The following is a 5,234-nucleotide window of genomic DNA, read 5'->3' on the forward strand; positions in this document are numbered from 1 at the left end:
TTAGAAACTTCAGAGTGTTTTCTATACAATAGTAATAATAATATGCATGTATTACCTTCTGGGACAGAGTAGGAGGAAATTGTTTGGGCACGCAATTTGTTCAAAGTCAAAATGCTGCCCCCCTGTCCCGATGAAGTTGTTTAAGGAAGGCCAAGTCAGTTTAACAGTTTGCTGTTATCTCAAAGTCCCGGAAGACGTGGACATCTTTCCGTGCAAGATCCTCAAGACATGATCCCAAAAAGCAAATCTCAAGTGGTTGACACATATGAAGTAGTCCGTACATAAATTATATCCGCTTCGCTGTGCTGAGGTGCAAGCCGAACCACTCAAACACAGCCTTCTTGTCAATTTGCCACTGGCAATATGACTCCCTCGTTGAATGTTTGAACCTCACACAACAACATGGAACCGAATCAATTGTGTGACTGCTGCAATCGGTATTTTCCTGCTCGTCTTCAACGGTATGGTCTCCTTCCGCCGTTCGAATGGGAAGCTTCATTTTCAACATGAACAACTCTCCGGCAGGACTTGTTAGTAGTTATCAATTCATTCAAATGTGTCAGGACTTTACATAATCGTTCAGTTCGCATCCGTACACCGCAGCCGAGTGGTTATGTGATATTCGACGGAAATTACTGAGATTATAGCTGGCTCAGTAACTCATTTTCAAGACTAGTATTCTGCCAGCAGCACAAACGATGACGTCACTTTGAACTTTATTAAAATCCTTCAGATTAAAGGCCCGCATTTCTAAACATTACAATGTGGCTCATTATACTGATTAAAAATATGAACAATATGAAACAATTTCAAAGATATTGCTGAGTTACAGTTCATATAAGGAAATTAGTCAATTGAAATAAATTCATTAGGGCCTAATTTATGGATTTCACATGACTGGGCAGGCTGACCCACTGGGGAGCCAGCTGCAGCCAATCAGAATTCGTTTTTCCCTACAAAAGGGCTTTATTACAGACAAAAATACTCCTGAGCACCCACCTGCCTCCGCGTCTGACAATCCCACAGGTGCAGAAGCCGGATGTGGAGGTCCTGGGCTGGCATGGTTATACGTGGTCTGCGGTTGTGAGGCCGGTTGGACATACTGCCAAATTATCTAAAATGAACTCGGAGGCGGCTTATGGTAAAGAAATGAACGTTCAATTCTCTGGCAACAGCTCTGGTGGACATTCCTCCAGTCATGCCAATTGTACGCTCCTGTTTTTCTTAACTTCTTAAATAATTGTTGGTTAAGGGCTTGTAAGTAATAATTTCACTGTAAGGTCTACAACTGTTGTATTCGGCGCATGTGACAAATACAATTTGAATTGATTTGTGGCATTGTGTTGTCACAACTGCACATTTTAGAGTGGCCTTTTATTGTCCCCAGCACAAGGTGCACCTGTGTAATGATCATGCTGTTTAATCAGCTTCTTGATATGCCACACCTGTCAGCTGGATGGATTATCTTAACAAAGGATAAAATGCTCACTAACAGGGATGTAAACAAATTTGTCCACACAATTTGAGGGAAGTCACATTTTTTGTGCGTATAGAAAATTTCTGTGATTTTATTTCAGCTCATGAAACATGGAGCCAGCACATTATATATTGCATTTATATTTTTGTTCAGTGTAATTCAAAAGATATTACATTTTTATCAATGTCTGTTTTTATTGTGCTTATAAGCAAATGCAATAATGACTTTACGGAAGCAATTACAAATATGCTTCTAAAAACATTTAAGATCACTATCGAAAATACAATGTTCATATTGTTATGTTCACAACATTGGGCTGTAGAGAGAACTATTCTATGTGCTGAGGTAAAAGTGGGGTTATTACTTGGGGGACTGAGGTCTAAATGCCCAATAGCACTTTCTACTCCACCAGTTCCATTCACTGCAATACAATACATTATAGGCCTATAAATGACATATTGGCTTATAGAGAAAAACAATTCTATGTGCCGAGGTAAAAGTGGGGTTGGGATCACTCAGTTGGGTCTATGGAATCTATAGATGGTGTCATTTCTTGGGGGACTGAGGTCTAAATACCCAGCAGCACTTTCTACTCCAGCCACACCATTGGTCCCAATGCAATACACTATGGGACCAATGCAATGAGTGGAGTGAAAAGTGCTGCTGGCTATTTAGACCTCAGTCGCCCAAGAAATAACACCATATATGGACTTTACAGACCCTACTACTGATTATTCCCAACCCCACTTTTACCTCTGCACAGAATTTTTTTCCTTCTCTATAAACAAATATGTAATTCCATATACATTGTATTGCAGTGAATGGAGTGGGTGGAGTAATGAGTCACCAGCACATTGTATTAAACCCGATGCTCAGCACGAGACTAATTTAAGTTTTGCGGACTCTATTGAGTTATTTCAATTACATATATTTGTATTTTATTAAAAGTATATTTATTTAAATATAGCTTTCAACATACCAGTATTGGTGTAAACTTTCTAAAGAAATTCTGGTATAAATTAATACAATGTCAAATTATCAATGACGTTTTTCAAAGGTGGTTGCAATCACCTTTGAAAAAATAAATGGGTAATTTGACATACAATATAAAAAGTATTATTTATATCAGCATTTCTTTAGAAAGTGAAAAAATAAATATGATATTCCCAGTCGAGCATGTCTTTGCAGGGGGACTCTTTCAAAAAATGTTAAACAAAAATCAGCGATCGTGCTGCCAACATAATATCCTGCTGCTAGGAGAACGGTAATATTTACGAGCGCTCATGACTGTACCACTCGAAATTGCATCGTTGACTCCTCCCAACTGTTTTTCATTAGCTGCTGCTGGGTCCTAACTTCATCTAGCAGGGTCATCGGGTGGTGATAATGGTGCACCCTACCTCATTGCACCCGAGTTATATTCTCTCATGAACGCTAACAACATATTTTTAAAAATAAATGTTTCAATACATTATTATTCCGTTCTATAACATTTTATTTAATTATATTTGCTATATGTGGCATGAAACTGTTAAACGTGCAGTTCACTGAAATATATTCACACAATATTGCTCACAAAGTCGTTTTAAGATTCAATAACTAGATATAGTTCATGTAAATAAATTGGGTTGTATTATTCTGCATGAGTTTTCTTATCTTTGTCGACAGATGGCAGTATTTCATTACAATCCACTAGGCCCTGTAGTTTGCTTCAGTGGATTACACCAAACACTAGACCTACTCTTGTCTAGAATAAATGCGTTATGAAACACTACCAGGTAACTTACAAATTTCGGCCAAAATGTGATCAATTGGCCACTTTAAGGAATGGAACACTACTCACTTTAATAATGTTTACATATCTGGCATGTTTTCTATACTATTCTACTGTATCTTAGTCCGTATCGCTCTAACATCGCTCGTCCATATGTACAGTCGTGGCCAAAAGTTTGGAGAATGACACATATTCATTTTCACCAAGTCTGCTGCCTCAGTTTGTATGATGGCAATTTGCATTTACTCCAGAATGGTATGAAGAGTGATCAGATGAATTGCAATTAATTCCAAAGTCCCTCTTTACCATGGAAATTAACTGAATCCCCAAAAAACATTTCCACTGCATTTCAGCCCTGCCACAAAAGGACCAGCTGACATCATGTCAGTGATTCTCTCGTTAACACAGGTGTGAGTATTGACGAGGACAAGGTTGGAGATCACTCTGTCATGCTGATTGTTCGAATAACAGACTGGAAGCTTCGAAAGGAGTGTGGTGCTTGGAATCATTGTTCTTCCCCTGTCAACCATAGCTACCTGCAAGGAAACACGAGCCGTCATCCTTTGCAAAAAAAAGGGCTTCACAGGCAAGGATATTGCTGCCAGTAAGATTCCACCTAAATCAACCATTTATCAGATCATCAAGAATTTCAAGCAGAGCGGTTCAATTGTTGTGAAGAAGGCTTCAGGGCGCCCAAGAAAGTCCAGCAAGTGCCAGAACCGTCTCCTAAAGTTGATTCAGCTGCGGGATCGGGGCACCACCACTCAAAGCTTGCTCAGGAATGGCAGCAGGCAGGTGTGAGTGCATCTGCACGCACAGTGAGGCGAAGACTTTTGGAGGATGGCCTGGTGTCAAGAAGGGCAGCAAAGAAGCCACTTCTCTCCAGGAAAAACATCAGGGACAGACTGATATTCTGCAAAAGGTACAGGGATTGGACTGCTGAGGACTGGGGTAAAGTCATTTTCTCTGATGAATCCCCTTTCCGATTGTTTGGGGCATCCAGAAAAAACCTTGTCCGGAGAAGACAAGGTGAGCGCTACCATCAGTCCTTTGTCATGCCAACAGTAAAGCATCCTGAGACCATTCATGTGTGGGTTTGCTTCTCAGCCAAGGGAGTCGGCTCACTCACAATTTTACCTAAGAACACAGCCATGAATAAAGAATGGTACCAACACATCTTCCGAGAGCAACTTTTCCCAACCGTCCAGGAACAGTTTGGTGATGAACAATGCCTTTTCCAGCATGATGGAGCACCTTGCCATTAAGGTAAAAGTGATAACTAAGTGGCTCGGGGAACAAAACATATATTTTGGGTCCATGGCCAGGAAACTCCCCAGACCTTAATCCCATTGAGAACTTGTGGTCAATCCTCAAGAGGCGGGTGGACAAACAAAAAAAAACACAAATTCTGACAAACTCCAAGCATTGATTATGCAAGAATGGGCTGCCATCAGTCAGGATGTGAGCCAGAAGTTAATTGACAGCATGCCATGGCAGATTGCAGAGGTCTTGAAAAAGAAGTGTCAACACTGCAAATATTGACTCTTTGCATCAACTTCATGTAATTGTCAACAAAAGCCTTTGACACTTATGAAATGCTTGTAATTATACTTCAGTATTCCATAGTAACATCTGACAAAAATTTCTAAAGACACTGAAGCAGCAAACTTTGTGGAAATTAATATTTGTGTCATTCTCAAAACTTTTGGCCACGACTGTGTATATAGTCTTAATTCATTCCTACTTAGATTTGTGTGTATTGGGTATATGTTGTGTAATTTGTTACATATTACTTGTTAGACATTACTGCACTGTCTGAGCTAGAAGCACAAGCATTTCGCTACACCCACAATAACATCTGCTATTCACCTGTACTGTATGTGACCAATAAAATTTGATTTGGATAGTGGATAGAGTGGATAGACTTTATATAGACTTTTGAACTAAAACAAATATTTTACAGATGGGATTCACACCTCAATG

This window comes from Salvelinus namaycush, chromosome 11 (assembly GCF_016432855.1).
Source record: "Salvelinus namaycush isolate Seneca chromosome 11, SaNama_1.0, whole genome shotgun sequence".
In the NCBI taxonomy this organism is placed as follows: domain Eukaryota; kingdom Metazoa; phylum Chordata; class Actinopteri; order Salmoniformes; family Salmonidae; genus Salvelinus; species Salvelinus namaycush.